This window comes from Oryctolagus cuniculus, chromosome 9 (genome assembly GCF_964237555.1).
Source record: "Oryctolagus cuniculus chromosome 9, mOryCun1.1, whole genome shotgun sequence".
NCBI classification, from domain to species: Eukaryota; Metazoa; Chordata; class Mammalia; order Lagomorpha; family Leporidae; genus Oryctolagus; species Oryctolagus cuniculus.
In genome coordinates, this window is record NC_091440.1 from 122639247 (window position 1) to 122663558 (window position 24312).

Sequence of the window (24312 nt, forward strand, 5' to 3'; positions counted from 1 at the left end):
GACCATGATGGTGGTGCTGCTCAGTGTTGAGTAACCTCTGCCCAAAGGAAGGTGGAGATGGTGTCATCTGACACGGTTAGACAACTGACAGACTGGGCCAATAGAAGATCCGCAGTGAAAATGCATGGAGGCCGGCACCGTGGCTCAAAAGGCTAATCCTCCGCCTTGCGGCACCGGCACACCGGGTTCTAGTCCCAGTCGGGGCGCCGGATTCTGTCCCGGTTACTCCTCTTCCAGGCCAGCTCTCTGCTGTGGCCAGGGAGTGCAGTGGAGGATGGCCCAGGTACTTGGGCCCTGCACCCCATGGGAGACCAGGAGAAGCACCTGGCTCCTGCCTTCGGATCAGCGTGGTGCGCTGGCCACAGCGTGCAGGCCGCAGCGGCCATTGGAGGGTGAACCAACGGCAAAGGAAGACCTTTCTCTCTGTCTCTCTCTCTCTCACTGACCAGCCTGCCTGTCCAAAAAAAAAAAAAAAAATGAGTGGAGACACGTTTCATCATCTTATTAAATCCCCATGGAGAAACTTCTGTCATTCACTGCTTTCCAACTTCATCAGCAGCGTTTGCAAGCAAGCTGATGAAGAGTTCCAGACCCTGGCTAACTCTCGGCAACACTCGAGTGCATTTACCAACAGGGTATTTATTTATTTATTTATTTATTTTTTGCCATGGTGGATTTTGACGAAGGCTCTGACGTATTTCAAATACTGAAGTAAATTCAGCTGCAGCTTTCATCACCTCTCTTGCAGAAGGGAAACCCAAACAAGCTGATCACAGGAGTTGCAGGTGCATGGCTTTTCAGCTGAGCAGACTGGTAGAGTGCAGACAGCACTGACGTCAACATTACATAATTAGATCCCCAAATTACACTGGTCCCCTTGTGTTGGAATTGCTTTGGGCTGTTATTGGTGGACTTGTGTATCTTCAAAGAGGCAATCTGGACTTCCACTTTAGTAAGACTGGGTGGACATTTGCAGCGTCGTGTTTTGCACTTGCTATGACATCTGGCCAAATGTACAGTCTCAGAAGAGGACCACCATAAGCTCCTCAGAATCCCCACCCAGGACATGTGCATCACATCCGTGGAAGCAGCCAAGCGCAGCGTGTGAGTGGAACACACACTTCCATTCAATGGTGGTTTTACGTGAACCTGCTGCCTGTGGACCGGGAAGCAGAGGATAAGGTGTGTGGCTGGTTCTAGACGGGCTGTATCATTCTTCAGTTGGATGCTCTCCACATTCAGATCTGACATCATGGACATCCATACTTCCTGATGAGTTTAAAAAGATTCCAGGGACATGGAAAATGGAGGAATGGAAACTGAGAAACATGTGTGTTTGAAAAGAAGAATGCAGCATGTGCTCTTCCTGTATCCCCTTTTACCAAGTGATACTTAATTATTTCCTCTCAAAATAACCAAGTATTTGGAAATTATTCTCCTCTTAACCTTCTCTTCATAAATGTTCTTTATGGAACATTTAACTAAGAAGAATTCAGTACATTCTAAAAAATTTTAAACTACTACTTTATTTTTTTTTTATTTTTATTTTTTTGACAGGCAGAGTGGACAGTGAGAGAGAGAGACAGAGAGAAAGGTCTTCCTTTGCCATTGGCTCACCCTCCAATGGCCGCCACGGCCGGTGTGCTGCGGCCGGTGCACTGCGCTGATCCAATGACAGGAGCCAGGTACTTTTCCTGGTCTCCCATGGGGTGCAGGGCCCAAGCACTTGGGCCATCCTCCACTGCACTCCCTGGCCACAGCAGAGAGCTGGCCTGGAAGAGGGGCAACCGGGACAGAATCCGGCGCCCCGACCGGGACTAGAACCCGGTGTGTCAGCGCCGCAAGGTGGAGGATTAGCCTAGTGAGCCGCGGCGCCGGCCAATTACTACTTTATTTTAATTAGGACAAAACTCGTACATGCTTTAGTTAACACTTGGTCATGTTTCTATTTTTTTAAAAGATGCATTTTATTTATTTTAAAGGCAGAGGTACAGAGACAGTGGGAGAGACAAAAAGAAAGAGATCTTCTGTCTGCTGGTTCATTCCTCAAAAGGCTGCAAGAGCCAGACCTGGGCCAGGCTAAAGCCAGGAACCCCAACTGGGGCTCCCAAATGGGAGGCAGAGGCCCAAGTACTTCAGCCTTCATCTCCTGCGTTCCCAGGTGCACTTAGCTGGGAGCTGGATTGGAAGCGGAGCAGCTTATATGAGATGCCAGTGTCAGAGGAGGCAGTTTAACCCACTGCGCCACCATGCCAGCCCCATCTGATTCTAGATCGTCTTATCCAAAGGTGGGAAAAGAAAATCCCGACTAAGAGTTCTGGCATGGGCCTGTCACAGGGGACTGCAGCCGGCATGGCTCTCGGTGTTTCCATCTGTGCGGGGATGTGTATACTTCCTCCATCTTTCTTTTGGGATGGACAAAGCATGCGTGCTGCGTGGTCTTCTGGAATGAACACTACTCTTCGGAGCGTGTGTGTAGGCTTCAGGACGTCTGGCCAGCGCCCCTCCTGCATCTTGGCCACTGAAATCCCACTCTCTCTGCTTCCTGATCACAATGTGTCCCTGAACGCGTGAATGCGTGAGAACAGCCTTGTATTTGGGAAGACCTCAGGCTCATTTCACATTCTTAGTTTTCTTTTATTGAAGGTGGCCATGTCTAATAAAAATACAGCTTAATGCAAACCCCAGTAACCCACATAGGATCGACAGAGTTCTACCAATTAGAGTCACATTTATTTCATTTTCACCCAGCAGAAACGTAGATTTAGTTGTGCTTAGGAAAAGCCCTGAGAATGGGCAAAGAAAATCATGAAACACTGAATTGTCCTTTGCATATAGACATTATTTGTTGAAACCTGTCCTGTTTTTGCTACTATTTTAGTCTACTCCCTTCATCTAAGGGAAGAACAAGGTAAAAACTTGAACTTTTGTCTGAACTTTGCCTTTCTATCTGTAGAAATAACCATATGTGCTACCCAGATTTCTGTGAAGAATGTTTTCTTGGTAATTGCTACATCAAACTGTAACTTCTCCTACACTGTGAAAAGCAACCTAAAATGCTACTATTGTGGAAATATCAGAATACTAATTATGAAAAAATTAAAGAAGTATTTGAAATGTTTCATTAAAAAGACACTGTGGGAGCATGATGTTGTGGTATGGCAGGTTAAGCTGCCGCTTCCAAAGCAGCATTCCACACTGAGTGCTGGTTCAAGTCCTGGCTGCTCTGCTTCCAATCTAACTTCCTGCTAACGCTGCTAGGAAGGCAGTGGATGATGGCTCAAGTGCTTGGGCCCCTGCCACCCAAGTGGGAGATGCAGGTGGAGTTCCTGGCTCCTGGCTTCTGCCTGACCCATCCCTGGTCATCACAGCCATTTGGAAAGTAAGCAGTTGATGGAAGAATGATCTCTGTCTCTCTCACTCACTCACGCCCCCCACCTTTCAAACAAATATAAATAAAATCTTAAAAAAGAAAAATACTATCACTATCTTCCACTTTTCCATCTATAAACCCTCTCATGCTGTATAGGTTTGCAAAATGAATATAATTGTCTCAGAAGAAAATTTTTTAAAAGATGTATTTATTTGAAAGGCAGAGTTAGAGAGGGAGGGAAAGACACACAAAGAGATCTTGATCTGCTGAATCACAATGGCTAGGGTTAGGGCAGGCCAAAATTGGAAGCTAGGAGCTTCTTCCAGGTCTCCCACATGAATGGCAGGGGCCCAAACACTTGGGCCATCCTTTGCTACTTTTTTGGGTGCATTAGCAGGGAGCTGGATCAGAAGTAGAGCAGCTGGGACTCGAATCGCACCCATATGGGGTGCCAGCATCACAGGTGGGTGGCAGCTCAAAACCCACAGCACCCCAATACCAGGTCCAACTTTTACTCTTTAATGGAGACACATTTTGCTCATTACTCTTCTGTAAACTGTGTGATTCTGGATTCCTTATCTGCGTTCTTGTGTTTGTTGCAGGCCAAATAAATTTATGCTGTGTTTCTTACGAAACTTGTATGCAGATTTGCACAGAAGGCCCAGGGGAATACTACTGTCATATAATCTCTGTAGCTCCAGACAGTGAGCAGCAGGCTTGAGAGGAGGCCAGTCTTTTGTATGTGTTTTGTCTCCCTTTAGCACTACATTCTTCTCCAAAGAGAAAGGCAGTGTTCTGGCTAACATCTGTGGGAGACAGATTGACTGTACTTAAAACACTGTCACTTGGGTGAAAATTTTGAAGTCAGCTTTCTTCTGAAGTGTCTTAAGTAGACTCGATTTATTTTTCTAGCAATGGTTGGAATATGCATTTTTAAGATACTATTCAAAAATTAAGCCACCACTTGCAACACCAGCAATATATATGAGTGCTGGTTTCAGTCCCAGCTGCTTCACTTCTGATCCAGCTGTGGCCTGGAAAAAGCAGTAGAAGATGGCTCAAGTCCTTGGGCCCCTGTACCCATGAAGGAAACCCAGAAAAATCTCCTGGCTCCTGGTTTAGGTCTGACTCAGTTCTGCCATTGTGGCAATTTGGGGAATGAACCAGCAGATGGAAGATCTCTTTCTCACTCTCTCTCTGTCACGCTGCCTTCCAAATACATAAATAAAAACATGACAGACTTACAGAGGTGATCAAATGTCTGGCTGTTTGCTTTTTTTTTTTTTTTCAAAAAAGATTTTATTTTTTTGAAAGACAGAGTTACAGAGAGAGGTAGAGCCAGAGATAGAGAGAGATGTCTTCCATTCCACAAGTTCACTCCCCAAATAGCTGCAACGGCCACAGCTGAGCTGAGCCAGGAGCCTCTTCCAGGTCTCTTATACAGGTGCAGGGGCCCAAGCACTCGGGCCATCTTCTACTGCTTTCCCAGGCCATAGCAGAGAGCTGGATCGGAAGTGGAGCAGCAGGAACTCGAACCGGTGCCCATATGGGATACCGGTGCTGCAAGCTTGGGGCTTTAACCCACTGAGCCACAGGCTGGCCCCGGCTGTTTGCTTTTTGACCACAACAGTAAACTTTTGCAAAATCTAAGAAAAAACAACAACAACAATAATAAAAAGAGTGAGGCTCCCAATTCCAGCGGCACACACCCAGCCAGGTCAAGAGTATCTGCAGCTGCCCAACAGGATACAAAGCACACAGCTCAGAAGGACAGAGCTTGCTTCCTGGCCTTCCTCCCTCCCAGCTTTCTCCAGCACAGCCCAGGTCCCTGGGCCTCTGGGCCCTTGATTCCCAGGTGAAGCAAGCCCCAACCAGCCTGTCAGGGTAGCTTTGGCAATGACCTCATGCTCCAGGCATTTGTTTCTCCTCTCCTGATGAGAAACTCTGCCCCCAAGGGAGCTGGCTAGTTTCAGGGGCTCCTTAGGGAAGCTCCTTAGCACCACAAAGGTTATTAGGGGTACCCATGGAGGAAGAGGGGATCACATTTGATGGGCACCTTGAGCCCCAGGCAAACGCCATTTCAGATTTCACCTATATGAGGGTATTTCAGGAAGCTCATGGAAAATGTATAATACAAGAAAATTGCATGGATTTCAAACATTTTTACACCAAAATAAACTTAACTTTTAATTCTGTTTTCCATGAACTTTTTGGAATCCTTGCATCGAATCCAACCTAGTGCCATCCAAACTTCAGTTACCTTACAATTTGGAGAGATTCCCGAAGTCACACAGTCGGTAAGGGCCAAGTGCCAGCTTCAAACGCCAATCTGACTTTTAACCCCCAGAGTACCCTGCGTTCAAGAGGCTTATGTGAGAAATGAGGAATAAGACAACTCAAGGTACATAAGAAAATCTCCAGATGCAGTGGCATCCCTGAGGCCGTGCAACTCAGAACTGGGTAACCGAGAGTGAAGAAATCAAGGGATGGCAATGCTATGTGCTAAGTGTCACCCGTCTTTTTGTTTTTGCTTTTTGCTTTGGACACAAAGAAGCACATTTACAAGGATAATTTCATCCTTAACAAGATAGAAAATACAGCAGAAAGAAAGAAGGAACAAGTGTTTATGCAGTGACCTAAGTAGAACGATGAAGTCAACAACATCAGCATCTTAAGAAACTATGATGTCAAGGGCATGTGTATTTACAACAAAGAGTAGCACTGTTCAGATCAGCTGAACTGATACATGTTTTGCAATCAGTAGAAAAACTACACAACGATGACAATACGTTATTTATAAGGAACTTAATGAACCAGAAAGAATTTGTGCCATATTGTTTCAGTTCAAATTATAATTCTATAAAAATTTTGTTAGTTGAGCAATAAGAAGACATTGAAGAGTGCAGGTATGCAGTATCAGTTTCCATGACCCAGTCAGGTAATGTTGCCACTCTGGTACTCTATTGCATTGCCCAGTTCTGTTTTATTCAGAACTCTTAGTGTTATTCAAAGTTATCTTAATTATCTTAATTTATATATTTATTGCTTAACTACAGTCTTCAATAGAATATAATTTCCATGAGTGCTCTCTGGTTCACCACTGTATACCAAGTGTCTACATTTGTGCCTGACACATACTAAGAGATTATTATGAATATGAGTGAGTGAGGAAGACAAAATAGTTGCATCAGTCATTGATAAAAACTGCACTAATCTAAATGCTATATATTAGGATCTGGGGGTAGAATAATGGCTACATCTAAAAAAAGACTACATTATTTGAATTTTATTTACCATCTTTTAAAAAGAGTGTCCTTAAAAGTACATGTGAGTACCCATTGGAAAGCCACTATTACTGAGTGCTCACTATGTGCCATTAACTCCTTGATTCCTGTAAAAACACCATGACCCAGGACAGTATTTTTATCCTCTACATTTTTCTAGAGGATGAAATTGAAGTAAAGGGAATTAGGCTAACTGAGCATGTTTTCCAGCAAGAAAGTGGAGGAATCTGATTTCAAACTTAAGACACCTGGCTCCAGAGTCTACAGTCTCAATCACTGTGTTCTACTGCCTATTATAGACCAATGTTACACATCATTACACATGTTACATTACACATTGTTACATACATATATATATATATATACACACACACATACACACAGATTTGAATACACATGGCAGGAATCATGACATATATAGAAAATGTATTTTTACATTTTAAAAATTTAATTATTTTTATTTCAGAGCAAGACACACAGAGGGACAGAGTTCCCATATGTTGGTCCATTCTCCAAATGCCTATAATAGTTGGGAGTGGAGCCCAAGCCAGGAACCTGGAACTCAGTCCAGGTGGCAAGAATACAACTACTTGAAACATCTCTGCTGGCTTCCAGAGTGTGCATTAGCAGGATGTGGGCATCTTAACCAGGGACTTAGTCAGCAGGCCAAACACCTGCCCCTGTAGAAAATACATTTTTGCAAACCCTGGTCTAAAATGTGACCCCATAAATGCTTATGCACCCCCAAGAGGACAACAGTAAACTATGCAGGTGAGAAATGGGAGCACACTTTTGATGTGGGTGAGGGGATATTAACTTCTACTTCAGGTTCTCGTCATGCACAAACATCCTAAGTGCTAATATAGATAAAAGACACAAAGTGATGAATTTATTCAAAAGATGAGAAGCAGCAAACACACATACCCATGGCCATGGGATGTCCCACACAGAGAAATGCCAGTCACAAATGGGCACTAGGCAAGAAGATTCTCCTGAAAGGAGAAGAGATGGAGGAGGGGAGACCCCTCCCAGCTGTTGGTCTACTTTAAGGGGTCAGGGCAGTGTCCCTCCAGGTGTAAGGCCACCCCCACAAGTGGACTCAATATTGTATTCTCACGGCGCTCTGCTCACATCCCAGGTTAAGAAGATGTTAACTGTGATCCTGGGAACGGCGGTGTTTTGATCGACAAGTATGAGGATGCAATTACACATGAGGGCTTGTGACTTCCAGACTAACTTTCTGCCTATGCATCCATCACCTTGACCAGGTGACCAGCATGAAACTCTCAGTGAGAGTACCCATGGAAGGAAACCATGAGGTCATAACGTCATTCATATGACGAAGCCTAACCTAGATCTAATCACGTGAAAACAACCAACAACCCCAAGGGGAGCTATCACCGTGAAACAACCACCTGCGAAACATAAATATCAAAGTCATGAGAATAGGCTAAGGCACCATTTCAGATGCAAGTGAAATGAACAGCAATGGCAACTGAATGTAATGCACAATCGAGAGTGAATCGTGTACTGAAGAAGGAAGTGCTATAGAGCTCACTGTTGAAAACATTGACGCAACTGGAACAGGAATTCTAGAGTAGATCAAAATATTCTAACAAGGGGAAGTGATTGGCCTGGAGGTTAAGACACCTGTTACAACAGCTATGGCCCACACTGGAGCACCTGGGTTCGAATCCCAGCTCTGGTTCCTGATTCTAGTTTCCTGATAATACAGATCTTGGGAGGCAGCAGGTGATGACTCAACTGGTCAGATTCCTGCTGCTCATATGGGAGACCTTGACTGGGTTCCCAGCTCCAGGTTTGGCTTTGGCCCACCTGGGCTGTTATGGGCATTTGAGAGCGTGAATGAGTGGATGGGAGCTCACTCGCTCTCCCTCTGTCTCTTTCTGCCTCTCGAAGAAAGGTTTTTAAAAATTCTAGTTTTAATGAATTTCCTTCATTTGTTAACACTGTTGTGATTATATAAAAATGTACTTATTTATAAGAAATACACACTGAGTTGTAAGGGGATAAAGGGACAAGATGCATGCAACCTATTCTGAAATGCTTCTAAAATGATATGAAATTTTCAAGAATTAATCTGTACAAAGTGGATATGGACATTCTCTATTATTCTTGAAAATTTCTTGTAAATTTGAAATCATTCCAAAATCAAAGTTTACATTTAAAAAAATGTAAAAATGTAGATAGAATCATTTAAAAACATTTATTATTTATTTTGATATACTTGAAAGGCAGAGTGACAGACAGAGAGAGATCTTCCATCTGCTAGCTCACTCCCCAAATGCCCACAAGAGCCAGGGTTGGATGAGGCCAAAGCCAGAAGTCTAGAGCTCCACCCAGGTCTCTGATGTGGGTGGCAGGGGCCCAAGCAATTGAGCCATTATTTCTTCCCATGATGCATTAGCAGGAAGCTGTGCCAGAAGCAGAGCTGCTAGGTCTCAAAGTGGCGCTCAGGTACAGGATGCTGGTGTCCCACGCACAGGCTTAACCCATGGTGCCACAATGCCCACTCTCTCTCTTTTTTAAAACATGCAGGTGCGCCAGTGTCCCGGCTCACTAGGCTAATCCTCTGCCTAGCGGCGCCGGCACACTGGGTTCTAGTCCCGGTTGGGGTGCTGGATTCTGTCCCGGTTGCCCCTCTTCCAGGCCAGCTCTCTGCTGTGGCCCAGGAAGGCAGTGGAGGATGGCCCATGTCCTTGGGCCCTGCACCCCATGGGAGACCAGGAGAAATACCTGGCTCCTGGCTTCGGATCAGCGCAGTGCGCCAGCCACGGCGGCCATTGGAAAGTGAACCAAGGCAAAGGAAGACCTTTCTCTCTGTCTCTCTCTCTCCCACTGTCCACTCTGCCTGTAAAAAAAAAAAAAAAAAAAAAAAAAAAATGCAGGTGCTTCAGAGAGTCACTGAATTTATGACTTGATACAACTGATTCACACAGTCTATGTTTCAAAAAACAGAACATGCTCAGCATCCTATCTAAACTGGACCCAGGCAGTCACCTACAGGTTGAAGCTGATGGCTTTGTCCCCATGATTCAGTCACAGGAGTCACAGGGGTTGTCACTAATTATGCCCGTTTATTAGTAGTACTTCGTTCCTCATTTGTCAAACAGCTACTTTTCAAGTTGGCATAGTCTTTTACCCTCCTTAACGGTTTTGGGATCCTGAAAGTGTCAAGAACCAGCTGGAACAAGAAGATGTCTTGCTGACAAGTGGAGACACTGAGTGCTTAAGAGAAAGATGAACAAATCATTTGATTAAATCTCTGATTTTATAAATTCAAATATCATTTAGGGAACTGGTTAAAATTATGTGTTAGAATCAAAGAAGGAAAAAGTGAGTATGGGAAGTGGGTTAATGAGAATGTAGTAGGAGAATGCATTCTTTTTAAAAACAACAGCTGTTTTGGTTAGCGGCAATTTTCTTATTAAAAGATTTATTTATTTACTTGAAAGAGTAAGAGAGAGAGAGAGAGAGAGAGACTCTTCCATCTGCTGGTTTACCCTGCAAATGACCGCGATAGCCAGGACTGGGCCAGGCTGAAGCCAGGAACCAGAAGCACACACAGGTCTCCAGATGAGGGTAATGTTAGCCGAGAACCCAGGAGCTTCCTCTAAAGTTTCAGTCCTTTTTATACTCTGGCCACAAACTACGTTTGACATCATTCACTGAATTTTACATGATGGTGATCATTACTGATAAACAGAACTTCGAAATCTTCCCCCAGACATGGCCCCAAGTGATGCAAGACAGTGTTTCTGATTAACAGCTTTTACATCAGTGACTCCAGCTATCTGGATGGTAATCCCAATACTGTATGATCAAATCTATTAGGCAAGACCTGAAGCCATCAACAAACTTGATTCTGCTATTCATGGACCTAGAATTAGAAAATTACTTTTTCCAGAGCCTTAGATATTGAATAAGCATTGAAGTGGCTTATTCCTAACGTGGATGGGTGAAACTAGAAACAAGGAAAATAAGATTATTTTCTCTACAGGATTGCTGATAGTGAACATATCTAAGAATAACCCAGGGGTTGGCGCTGTGATGTAGCAGGTAAAGCTGCCATCTGCGGTGCCAGCATTCCACATGGGCCCCAGCTCAGGTCGCAGGTGCTCCGCTTCCAATACAGCTCCCTGCTATGGCGTGGGAAAGCAGTAGAAGATGGCCCAATTTCTTGGACCCCTGCACTCGTGTGGGAGACTGGGAAGAAACTCTGGCTCCTGGCTTCAGATCGGCCCAGCTGCAGCCATTGCAGCCATGTCGGAAGTGAACCAGCAGATAGAAGACTTTCTTACTTTCTTTCTCTCTCTCTCTCTGTAACTCTGTCTTTCAAATAAATAAATACATCTTTAAAAAAATTAAAAAGAATAACTCAAGAGGGGCCAGCACTGTGGCACAGCTGGTTAACGCACAGCCTGCAGCACCAGCATCCCATATGGGCACCAATTTGTGTTCTGGCTGCTCCACTTTTGATCCAGCTCTTTGCTGATGTGCCTGGGAAAGCAGCAGAGGATGCCCAAGGCCTTGGGCCCCTGCACCCATATGGGAGACCCAGAGGAAGCTCCTGGCTCCTGGCTTCAGATCAGCTCTGCTCTGGTCATTGTGGGCATTTGGGGAGTGAACCAGCAGATGGAAGACCTCTCTCTCTCTCTCTCTCTCTCTCTCTCTCTCTCTTTCTGTGTAACTCTGTCTTTCAAATAAATAAAATCTTAAAAAAAATAGAATAACCCAAGTGCTGGCAACAGTGAAGATAGCTTTGGGGATAAACACAAAAAGGACTCCTATCAGGAGGTTTTGGATTATTTAAGGGAGGTGCAAATGGATGTGACCATAAGTAAGGACAAAATTTCAACAATGACGTACATATAGCGGAAAAGACCCCTCCACAGAAGCAGGTGGAGCTCTGAGAAGCGGAGTCCAATGACTGTGAATGTGGCGTCTTGGCTGAGGAAGACACGCTCTCTGGGATGGTCTGGCCTGTTCACCAGCCTGGATGAGAATCCCTCCAGGCTGGCTTCCCTCCTGGTTGCATTTCCACTTCTCACTAAACCACCCCCAACACACTGGGCCGCTCTAAGGGAGGCAGTGCCCTGAGATTCCAGTCCGTTGGTCAGCTGCATTTGTCCAAGTAAGTCAAGATGTGTGCTTCAGTTTCCTGTAGACATCTCTTTGAGTTCACTTGGCAACATCAGACTCCTTCTTTCTCTGTGCAGTGCCTGGTTCTTCAAAGCTGCAGGCCAGTCTCTGGAAAGCCATGGCCACGGCCAGGTAGTGCCAGATGAAAGGAGCTGTACCCCACAAACTCTCTGTAAAGAACTCTTAGACTATAATCACTGAACATGTATCATTCTGCTAATGAACCATCATTAATTTTACCACCTGAGTTCCACATTCCATTGGTTCTCATGGTATTTCAAAATGTAAACCTGTAGCAACTAAAGCCTTCCATCAACCACACGCTAAGTAGTAGGTCCTACTGTTCTGTTCTCTGCCTTCTCTAAGGTGGGTGGCACAGCTAAGCCAGAAGGAGAGAGACAGGACCTGGGGGCTGGGTGGTGGCTGAGGACAGGCCGTTGTGATGAAGAACTGGGTTTCTAGGTTGCGGGCCAGAGAATCTTGGAAGTGTCCAGCAGACCGGGAGGCAGCACAAGAATGAGCAAAGCAGACAGTGAGAAGGCAGTCTGAACTCAGTGTTCCCACTCAAGGGGAAGCATGTAAGTCGTGACTGTCCACGCCCGTCTGCAGGTGGGTGAGTTGTATAAAATAGGCATTTGGTGTAATGGTTAGGAGGCTGCTTGGGATACCCACACCTCACGTGCCTGGATTTGAGTCCCTGCTCCGCTTCTGATTCCAGCTTCCTGCTAACGTGCACCTTGGGAGGCAGTAGGCTGTAGCTAAGGTACTCGGGCCGCTGCCACCCATGTAGGAGCCTCATACTGAGTTCACATCTCATGACTGCAGCTTGGCCCAGCCCTGGCTCTGTGGGCCAAGTAAACCAGTACACAGGAGATCTCTGTCGGCATTCAAATGAATACAATGAAAAATAAAAATAAAATCATACATACATACATTTAAATTTAGATGAGGAAACTGAGATCTATAAGGGTTAGCAATGTAGATCAAAAGTCACCTCCCATGGAGCAGAAGCACAGAATGAAATTTGAATCTGCCCATGTCCCTTCCTGCTGGAGTCCCCCAGCACACACTTGGGTGAATTCCCAGCCAGCTGGGGCCCACCCTCCCTCCCATACAGACTATTTTCTGAAAAGCCTGCCAAAGGTACACAAAATTCCCCGAGGTGCCAGAACTACACAGCTCTCCTTTCTCGCCTCCAGAGACTGACATTTATCATCATCATCATCATTTTGCCTACAAAAGACAAACACAACTGTGTGCAAATGTCTCTCATCTCTACTTTCGTCTTGACTTTAAGCTTCTTAGAGGCTTTGCACTTGTCATCCTCTCATTCTAAACACGGTGGAGATAGCTGACCCCACATCCTTTCAGATGTTCACACGCGCATCTAAACACGATGGACAGAGCTGACCCACATCCTTTCAGACGCTCACACACGCACTTTGGAAATCTGCGGTTTGCTTCAGGGGCAAACACTGCATGAACAAAAGGCTGCAGTGTCCCAGAGGAGCCAGCAGAATTCGTGCTGAGCAACCCCAGGGTCCAGGCCACAGGCCACAGTTTGTGCCTTATAGAGGTTCCGGAACAGGTTGGTGTTCACTGAATACGAAATGACATACCAAATGAACTGAAATAATCATTTGGCAGTTCAGGATAATTTTATATCTCCGCTAAAAGGATTACTTCTTATAACAATATAAAGCAAATGACTAAAACTGCTACTTGTAGATGGTATTTATAAAGCATTGCAGCCCCCTTCCCTTCGTCTAGTAATTATATTTAAAACACAAATAGTGTTTTTATTGTTGCTATCATTATTTTTTATTAAGAAAAGGGAGAGAGACTGTTGTTTTTCGAAGGTAATATGAGGATTACAGATCCAGTCATAGCCCCTGGTTTAATTAACTGTGCTGTTGTGTTCCAAATCTTTGTTTCCCAAAGAAATGTTTTCACTTGTTCCTCTCATTACCTCTGAAGAAGGAAGACACTCAAGGCCGTGATCCAGGACAACATGAGAAGGTACTCTGCATCTGTAGTTTTGAATAAATTTGATATTTGGGGGGGGGTAAGCATTTAATATTAAAATCAAATAAATCTATATTCTATAACTTTATATAACATGTTACATAACATATAAATCATATGAAATATAATACAGATTATTTGGTTTTAATATTTTTGAAGTGCTACCTATTTGTTGTAAAATATACAGACAGTGTAGAACATGGTATACACAAAATTTAGAGCAGATGCCCACTCATAATGACTTTCTAGTCAACCACATTTGAGTCAGTTTCTCTCTCCATTTGTTGAAGGGCAATTCCTTCCCTCTCGCTCAGGACACTGCTTCCAGATAGAGGCTGCCACAGGTCATGGCGGGCCATCGGTGACGGTTAGGCAGAGGGCGTGTGACTCAGTTTGGGTCATGACGGAACCTACGATGCCGACCACAGTGACTGGTGCAGGCGTAGGCCTGTGATCCAGTCTGGCCTTGCCTGAAACTTCTGCTAACTCAAGAGGGGAGCAAGCGTTTTCTTATCAGACATCATGAGGATGTGAGCTGCCTGAGAGTGCGGCCATGAACACACCTGGCAAAAAGGACAAGGCCACAGCTGAGGCTAAGGCTGAGAGTCAGAAAGAAAAATAGACACTTGTGATGGTGTTTAGATCCTTGCTTCTAGGTCTTCTGTAGGTCAGGTTCTAACGCCCATCCTACATGTGGATAAATGAGCTAATAAGCCCTTCTTTGTTGATGCTAGCTCAAATAGACTTCCTATCACTTGTTGCCAAAAAAAGAAAATTTTTGATTAGCACAAGAAATAAAGCTGAATGTGAAGTATCTCCAATTCCTTCTCAAGAGGTGCCAGTCAGGGCTTCTGGATATGAGTACCAGAGGCCCAGCTTGGCCCATCTGACAGAGGGAGTTTTGTTGGCTCAGGTAGCCAAGGCCTCCGAAAGGCAAGTGTGGAGTTCTCCGGAACTCTGGGAACCAGGGACTCAAGTTCTGGCTCACCCCCACATTTCTCTCACGTTAACCACATCCTCTCAGGCTGGTTTTCTTCCACTGGGGATTAAAGCGATCCTCAGCAGGTCAAGAATCATCTCTGTGACTGTAGGAGAGAGAAGTCTGCCTCCTGCGCTTAGAAGCAGTCAGTTAGCAAAGCCTTGAGGAAGACCTCGGTTTAGCCAGGCTTCGGTCACTGGCTAATCTCTGCATCAGTCACTGTGGCCAGGGTGTCCTGTGTGGTCAGTTGGCCAATGCCTGCAGCCAGTGAAATGGAATCAAAAGGAACATGGTAGCTCCTATTTAGATCAATTGGCTGGAACAGGCAAAGGAGCAGTTTGTCAGAGAGAGGGTTGTTGTTCAAGAGGAAGGAGTGGAATGGTCCTTAAACGTCTAGGATTTCCTCTGTTAACACTCCGGTACAGATCCTTCAAGACTTTTTCTCTTGTGAGCCAAGGTAGAAACATGAACAGCTCAATGAATCTGCTTAATGCATTCCAATATTGGAAACAAAGCTTGGATAGAATCTAGGTTTCTCTTTCTCTAATAGGTGGCATTTTGATTCTTTTCAAGACCAAGGAAAACCAGAATTTCCCAAAGAAAGCAGGAGGCTTAGGGACAATCCTGGGGACTTTAGAGTTGAAACCGGTACCTAACTTTTGGCAGAGGATATCATTCTGAAAAGATGCTACACAAATACCCTTTAGATAAAATTCTGAGATGACTGTCACATCTCTTAAGCACAGTTCTGGGCATATGCCATGTGCTTTTACAGTTTCTACTTATTCATTTGAGAGGCAGAGATACACAAAGAGAAAGCTCCCATCTCCTGGTTTATTTCTCAAATGCCCACAATGGCTGGGACTGGTTCAGCTGGGAGTTCAGTCCACGCCCCCTCCTATGCGTGGCAGGAACCCAATTAATTGAGCTATCACTGCTGTCTCCCAGGTTCTGAATTAGCAGGAAGCTGGAGTCAGGAGCCACAGCCAAGCACTTGGATGTGGGATGTGCGTATCAACTGCTAGGCGAACCACCTGCTCCCACCTCGCATGTTTTTAAATAGATGACTAATCTACAATAGATATATATTTTCATCAAGTTTCTGCTGTTCAGCAGAGATTTTTATATTTGAAAAGTATAAATATATACCGAACAGAATTTTTTTATATTTGCAAAGAACTCAATGACTTTGCATTTCGGTATGATTTAAAAATGGTCTGTAAGGATTCCCAGAAAAAGTATGGCCTGTCAAGGGCCTGGATTGATTCTCTGCTCCACGGTGCCTGGGCGCTGGTATGTCTGTTCCCACAGTGACCCAGGGCTGCACTGTGGGACCAGGAAAGACAGATGGCTTCGGAAGGCCAGTGACTGCCCCTGTGCCTTGTCCTCTTGTGCTGCTTACTCGGGGGAAGGCAGGTGCCAGGTTAGAGATACTCAAGGCTCGCTATGCAGGTAAAAGGAAACAGATCTCTCGGTAACAGCTGCGGCCAACTTGCTGGCTTGTGAATGGGTCACCATTAGCCCCAGGGAAGCCTCTCCAAGACGCCATTCCTGGTGTGAACTCCACTGAGCCTCCACCCCGCAGCCAAGCCATTCCCTACCTCCTTGCCCCTTGGTTACTGTGAGAAACAAGAGGATGTTTGAAGCCACTAAATTTGGGGATTCGTTGTTAGAAGGCAATAAATAGCTACCACAGAAGCAAGCAGGAAAAGTAAATTTTAACAAACATAGCTGAGTAAACTGAACCATAACCTTTTGTTTTGAAATACTAAAGTCAACCGTAAGGTGTCCAATGAGGAGTGGGCGTTTGGCCCAGCAGTTAAGACACTGCTTGGGACGCCCACCTCCCATGGCAGAGTGCATGGGTTTGAGTGCGGGCTCTCCTCCTGACTCCAGCTTCCTGCTAATGCACACCCAGAGAGACAGCGGGTGATGGCAAAGTACACGAATCCCACCATCCATGTGGGAAAACTGAACTCAGTTCCCTGTTCTTGATGCGGCCCCGCCCAGCCCAGGCTATTGCAAGCATTAGGGGAGATCTTTGTCCTTCTCTCTCTCTGCCTTTCAAATAAACAAAATCAAAACAAACAAACAATCTTAAAGAGAGAAAAAAAAAAAGACATTAACTGAGATCCCATGACCCCAGTGGAACCTGTTTTCTGTTTCCTTCTTCCCGATGAATCTACTTTCTGAGAAGTGCGTATCTGGAAAGCATTGCATTTCTAACAGTCACACGTTTGTCTTCAACCAGTGAGATCTTTGTCACAGACAGAACTAGCAGCTCTGTTTTCTCTACCAGAAGTACAATTTCAGGCAAGAGCTGAGGTCAGCAGCACAGAGCACAGAGCAGCTGAGAGGCACGCCCCTCTCCACCCTACCCAACGAGTGTGCCCATTTAGACACGGTGCACATCTACACCCTAGGAAAACACACACAACACAAATGCTACTGTTCATATATTTTCAACTTTTGTTGTTTACTTTCACTAAGCCACTTGTGGAGAAAATGCCTGCTTCTGAAATATTTTTAGTTATGTAAACTCCCTGTTAATTGCTAAAGGAAGGGGTTTTGGAACCACTCAGGCTAATATTTGCTTTCCTCAGTACCAGCTGTCCCTCCTATGTGTTCAAAGATTCAAAGAAAGAGCTTTCCACACCGCAATGGAGGAAGAAAGCAAAGATACATTTTTTAAAAAAGAACTATTTTTAGAAAAACTGTACTTTGATCTAGGTATCCTAGCAAGAGTAATAAGGAATTGCCATAAGTTAATGTCTAAAATTAGAGAACTTAACATGAGTAAATATGAAAATATCCTTTTCTACTTACAGGGTTTAAAAAAATGATTCTACCAAATTAAAAATCTCTGTCATTTAGAAAGTTCATTAGTGGTTGCCTGGGACTGGGGGAGTCACTGCTCCTGCGTCAATATTTCTTTCGGGGGTGATAAAAATGTTCTAAAGTGGAATTAGAAAGATGGCTGCCCATCTCTGTAAATACACACAAAATGACTGAGGTGTACACTGTAAATGAGCGAATTTTAACATACTTACATTATATCTCCACAAAGCCATTAAAAGATTATAGCGATGACCCTGAAGATAGTCTGCTGAAGAATTAGCAGTGTGAAAAATGTCACTGGAAGAATGTTTCTGTTACAGATATCACCTTCCTTTCGCTTCCACTCAGTTCCATGTGCAGAGCGGAAGCTGAAATCCAATTTTAAGACACCCCAATGCTACATTTAAAACTCTATAACAAGAAATACAACCAAGAGACTCTTTTAACTCTAAACGTTTGCTTCATCCTGTGCTCGCTCACACAATAAATTTGATAGACTTTGAACTGTCTGTCAGAACTACAGGTTAACAGCGACTGTCACTCGCAGTTACTATCAGGGCAAAGCTGATGCAAAACTGAAAGTTTTACAAATGAAAAAGGCACGCTTTCAACAGACATATTGTAACTACAACGAAGTCTGTTAGGTATTTTTCATTTTAATTCTTTCAAAGGATTGCAAAGAAACTGTTTTCCTATAGAATATCTTAAATATGCAACTCAGTCTAAAATCTACAAGTTATTTTTTCAGGCTTTTTAAAACATCTGGCAACCTAGCAAAAATATTATGTTGATCAGATTTTGCTTACTGTCTGTAATATGAACTTTTTTTTTTAGGGTGGAGTTTATTTCTTAAGTAAAAGGCTAAAGATAATGGAAGACACCTTAACCACAACACTATTCGTACATTTACACATTAGTAAAAGCAACCTATTGTTATTAACTATCCTAGACTCAAATTGTCGTGAAAGATAATCAAATACACTATTTAAAATGAGGGAGCCAGAGATTAAAGATTATTTCTCCAAGATTCGATTTATATCATGTAGTGGAAAAGGTGAAGCTGCAGGGCAGAAATCAAACGGGCGCTGGTCAGGAGCTGTGGGCACTGATGGTACACAGGTGCCTGGGCAGGCAGCTGACACAGAGGTTCAGCTGTGGCTTCGGACACCCAAATCCCATCCCGGAGTCCCTGGCTCAAGTTCTAAGCATGGTAACTATCCTGACTAGGTTTCATGCTAATACGCACTGCGGGGTTAGGGGGCACAACAAATCATGGTTTAAGTTCTTGGGTTCCTTGTCACCCACGTGGGAAATCGGGATTCAGTTCTTGGCTCCTGGCTTTGGCCTGGCCCAGCCCTGGCTGCTGTGAGCATTTGGGGAGTGAACCACTGCATGGAAGATCTCTCCACCTCTCTCTGTTTTGTGACTGTCTCTATCTCCATCCCTTTCAAATAAACTGAAAGTAAATTTTTTCAAAAGCAGGTGCCAGGGATCTTTCTGGATGATGACAGCATTGCCTATCTTCATTGTGGCTGTCGTTACATGACTGCACATGTGTCTAAACTCATCGGATTTGTACATATAAAAGGGAATGAATTTTAATTTACGTAAATTATACTTCAAGATCTGATACAAATTTTAAGTATGCTTATACTATACATATTAGACTTCACTGTTCAGATCAAAGAGCATGATATTAAACTCAAGCAGGCTGTGCCATCAAACAAAAAATGCAGTGGATATATACATATAGGTATATATATTATATATTCCTGAAAGTTTGCTTCCTTCTGTGCACACTCACACAATAAACTTGATAGCCTTTGAACTTGCTGTCAGAACTAGAGGTTAACAGTCATAGTCATTTGCAGTTATTATTAAGGCAAATCTATGATACAAAACTGAAAGTCTTTTAAGGCAAAAAGGCAGCTTTATATTTATGCAACGTCAGTGAGAACGAGAGAATGAGAATTACAGATAGAAAGCAAACTGTTCCTCCACCGGCTCACACCCCAAATGTCAGCAACAGCCAGGGCTGGGCCAGATTGAAGCTAGAATTCGGGAAGTCAATCTGAGTCTCCCATGTTGGTGGCAGGCACCCAGGGACTTGAACTATCCCAGCTGTGTCCCTAGGTCTGCACCAGCAGGAAGCTGGAGCTCTAAGAGGAGCCAGAACTGAAACCTGGGATTTTGATATGGGATGGGAGAGGGGCAATACCAAACCTTATCTTAAAACTAGGTCAAATGTCCCAAAGTCTATATTTTTAAGCCTTTCTGGCAATCAAGGGTTTTAATCTTTATCATACAAGCTTTGGTGACAAAAAATGCTTTATAACAGTTACCCTTTTAGCCACAGAAAACACTTTTTTTTATTCATTTTTTATTTTTTTGAAAGGCAGAGTTTTATACACACACACACACACACACACAGAGAGAGAGAGAGAGAGAGAGAGAGAGAATGAATGGTATCTTTTATCCATTGTTTTATTACTCAAATGGCCAAAGCCAGGGGCCAGGAGCTTCATATAGTCTCCCATGTTTGGGCAGGAGCACAAGCACTTGGGCCATCTTCTGCTACTTTTCCAGGTGCATTAGCAAGGAGCTAGATCAGAAGTGGAGCAGCTGGGACTCAAACAGGCACCTATGTGTGATGCTGGTGTCACAGGTAATAGCTTATCCTGCTGCACCACAGCACTAGTTATCAGGATAAACTTTTTCATGGCCTACTTCTTCATATGTAAAAACCAGAATTCAATGAACTCATTGGATTATGATTAAGACCAAAAAAAGCATAAAGTGTGTACAAATGACTAGCACACAGTAGGCTTTAGGTAACTATCAGAAATTATTAGTCTTTTAGATCAGAAAAAAATTATATTATAATGTGGGTGGTCTTTTCCCTCCATGCAAAGTGAAAAAGCATCTACAGCAAGAAAAGTAACTCAAATTCTTTTCAAAAATCATATACACTGGACAATGCCATGGTGATGAAACACTTGGAGAAGGGTGGCCTTGCTTCACTGTCAAAATATTGCATAGCCATCCAGAAGAGACATGTGGCAATCCCTGCTTTAACATCAAGTAAACGAATGCCTGCCGCCTACCCCATGCTGGCCCCACAGTCTCTCCTTGCACAGCCTCATCTCCTCTTCATAGGGCTGTCCACTTGTCCACCTGATGGGGGAATGTGGTGACGGAGGTCTCGGATCCCTTGTGCGGCCGGGAAAGCAGCGACTGAAGGAGTGTGACAGGGCAATACTCAAGGCAACACTGCCACATCTCTATCAGAGTTAATGTCCACCAGAGGAGGACTGGGTCAAGTGATAGTGAATCTCCACAGAGCCACTGGGTTTAAATGTTAACTCTTAAGGCGACAATTAGCTCCAATGCAGATGATCAAATGATTACAGGTACTTATCTTCATCTCTCCCTTATTAATCATTTATTATATACTGTAATTCCCCTACTGCTTTTATTAATACAACCACTTAGTAGCTGTTTCACCAAAGGACTATTCATGTCTAGTCTTCTTTCTATATATCTACATGGATTTATGAGAGATCTTTAAAAATTTCATGGAAAATACATATTATAAAAAACTATACACAGATGTCAAAATTTTTAGGCACCAAAATCCTTTAATTCCATTTCCCCACAAACTTTTTGAAGTATATTCATATATAGCATATAGATATGAACACATGTGTCAATTTTATATGTCTAGATAAATAAAATAGGAGGAGAGATTTGAATCTAGATTTTTTCCATTTGAAAAATCTATAATCAGGTTTATTTTATTTCCCACTATAATTTGAGTGATTTAGACGAAGGTGTAATATGTTATATGTCTATTTGGTTGCATTCTCTACTCTACCTACTTGAATGTAATATACATAACAGATGCTCAAATACTGTTTCATGAGGACAGAACTGATTTATTAATATTCACTAAATAGAGTTCTATTATAATACCTAATCCTGTACATAAATATCTTAGAAGTATATTTATATTAAGAATTTATAAGAAGGGCTTCGATGCTCATCAATAACAAAAGTGATTCATAATTTATCCTTGAGTGTAAAGGTCATTTTATCTTTTTTAAAAGTGACAAATACTAAAGTAGTTCCATGTATCAGAGCAAGGCTTGGAGGCGTAGCCTGTTTCAGTTCCAATGCATTTAAGATGACATTTCACTGTGGCCCTGATGACTTCCACAGAATGGTGTTCAACGGCCTTTTCCATCATCCTTTGCGTGTGCTCGCCTATTCTGCAGAGGCTGGGAAGCCTCCCAGATTCTTTGCAACTGGGACCCAGAACTTATTTACACTCAGCCAATGAGAGGCATTTTTGTGAGAGCAAAGGCTCATCTGTTGGCTTGACCGGCAAACATAGTTGTGGAGGAGTTGGGATTTTCTGTGGCAGAATTAGCAGAACACTGCTACTGTCCAGTCACCAGCTTCCTGGGCGCCAGAGGCAGGAGGTGGGGTGTTGGCTTTGCTGCTGCCGATTGCAATGAGTGTAAGGTTCTGAAGCCAGCAGCTGTGGCGGCAGCTTGCTGATCGTGGCCAGAGTCATAGAGTTCTGATACCTGAGCAGTCATACAGTTCTGGTACCTTCAGCTCCCTCAGCAGGTCAGTTCTGAGGAATGGCTTTGCGAGCTGACCTTAAATCTTGACCTCAAGTTTGTTTCTTTGGCCATGTCAATGGTTGTTAAGCCATTTAACACCCCACAATAAATCTGTTCCCACTTAAAATGGCTCGAGTACATGCTATTCTCTGCAAATGAACCCTGACCAATTCAGAAATGAAATGGATTATAGTCATCTATGGACAAAAATGAAATGGAGGCAACCACAATTCTGTCAATTAATGCAATAATCAAAATGCCTCGCTAAAGGAATGGGTTTATGCTGTGATTGGGTTGGACGCTATTTGTAATCTAATGAACTCCAAAGAGAAGGTCAAATAGAACATTACTTGAAGAAAGCATTGATCAGGACCTCTAAATTCATGACATTTTCCTTTTGTTAGAGCTACATAAAAGTGATATGAGGCATGATTAAGCAAAAATGGAGAGGTGAATACGTGATCGAATCACATAAAAATATTTTTGAGAGAAATTTTCTCCGATATGCTAACTGAACGAAAAGCTGCTGATTTTATTTGGCGATGAGAAGTCTTTAGCAAAGTTGGTTGTGCTTGAAGCCCCCCAAAGAGGTAAGCCCTCAAAAATACATGAGGAAAGTATTTAAGAATACTGGATTAAAAGGGAGCCTTCCATGAAAAGTTGTGTTTGAGAATATAAAATTACACCCGGGAAATATGTCTAAAATTTTACTTTGAAACCATTTGATAAATTAGTGCTTAGCATCGTGAAATTTTTGAAGACAAAGTAGCCAAAATGTAAAATGTGATGGTGATGATGATCTATTTTGAAGAACATTTTCCTTGAATGCTACTTATGGCCACTGTAACAACTTTCACAATGCTTTAACTTAAAATAGTCAAAAGGAAGTCTTAGACTATCATCTAGACACTCAGTTTATGTCACTGCCAACATGTCAGCAACACAGAAGTACTATTTTAAAGGAGTGGACATGCTTCCACAGTATATTAACTGAAATATGTCATGCAAAAACCATGATGTAATTTTCCCAATATATGTAGGTTTGGGGAAGCCCATGTTACAAACTCCCATTTGGTCTGAGGTTTCATATTTTTAAAAGAATGTGGAGAAACTGGAAAGGACACAGAACATAGCACAAAGGGTGATTAAGACTCAAAAAAATAGGGCATACAAATGGTAAGGAAACTGGCTTTATTTAACCTGAAGAAGGTTAAATAAAGTTCTTACCACGTAAAAGCATTCTTGGCTGTAAAAATAAAAGACAAATCACACCTAGAAGCCCTAACCACCCAGGCAGTAACAGCATAGAATTAAACAAACAGTAAGGTTTGCAACAATCACCTGAGAACTGGTCTACCTTTGTATTCCAAAATAGCCAGATTAGCTCAGAGGTTCACAATGTGAGAACCCCAGGAAAATGGAATGACACCCTGTTGTGTCCATGGAGAGCTCGATGCATATTTAAATATTTCATTACAGGAGGAAATACTCCAACTGTTACTTACAACAGGGAGTAATGCATACAACTGTATGCATTGCAGATATTTTCAGGAATAGAATAATACCTGCCGCAGGTATCCAGCTAGCTGTTATTAGCAAGTTGCAGCAAGTTCTATGAATAATTGCATGGGACATACTCAACATGTACTGGCAGCTTTAAATCTCCAGTAGTAACACTCTTTACAGCTAGGCTGCATGCTTAACAGGACAAAAATATTATCAGCTATTGATTGAATTCCTGTCCATGGTGTGTGAGGCATCTAAGTTGTCACAGTTTCTGGTTTAAAGAAGAATCCTGGTGATCAGGTTGATCTCTAAAATAAACCAGGCTAGGATAGAATTTAAGGCGGCCATGGAACAGAAGACTGTTAGCCAGTGTTGCTCAGCGCTTCTGTCAAAAAGACGTCTAGGGGCTGCTGTGGTGGCGCAGCAGATTTGGGTGCCACTCACAACGCCAGTATCCTACACTGAAGTGCCTGTTAGAGTCCCGGCTGTTGTGTTTCTGATCCAATTCTCTGCTAA

The 24312-nt window shown here is 43.3% G+C and overlaps 2 long non-coding RNA genes and 1 pseudogene across 2 annotated transcripts; 2 read left to right on the forward strand and 1 right to left on the reverse strand.

Annotated features, from left to right (window-relative positions):
* Positions 1-476: 476 nt before the first annotated feature.
* LOC100358352 (magnesium transporter protein 1 pseudogene) lies at positions 477-1323 on the forward strand (annotated as a pseudogene).
* Positions 1324-4646: 3323 nt separating this feature from the next.
* On the reverse strand, positions 4647-19322 carry LOC138843718 (uncharacterized). Its single transcript, XR_011378680.1, has 3 exons — positions 10182-19322; positions 5634-5726; positions 4647-5019 (listed from the first exon to the last, which is right to left on the reverse strand). It is a non-coding gene; the product is annotated as an uncharacterized lncRNA (long non-coding RNA).
* LOC138843717 (uncharacterized) lies at positions 13345-24034 on the forward strand. Its single transcript, XR_011378679.1, has 3 exons — positions 13345-13408; positions 13762-13839; positions 22695-24034. It is a non-coding gene; the product is annotated as an uncharacterized lncRNA (long non-coding RNA).
* The last annotated feature ends 278 nt before the right edge of the window (positions 24035-24312 follow it).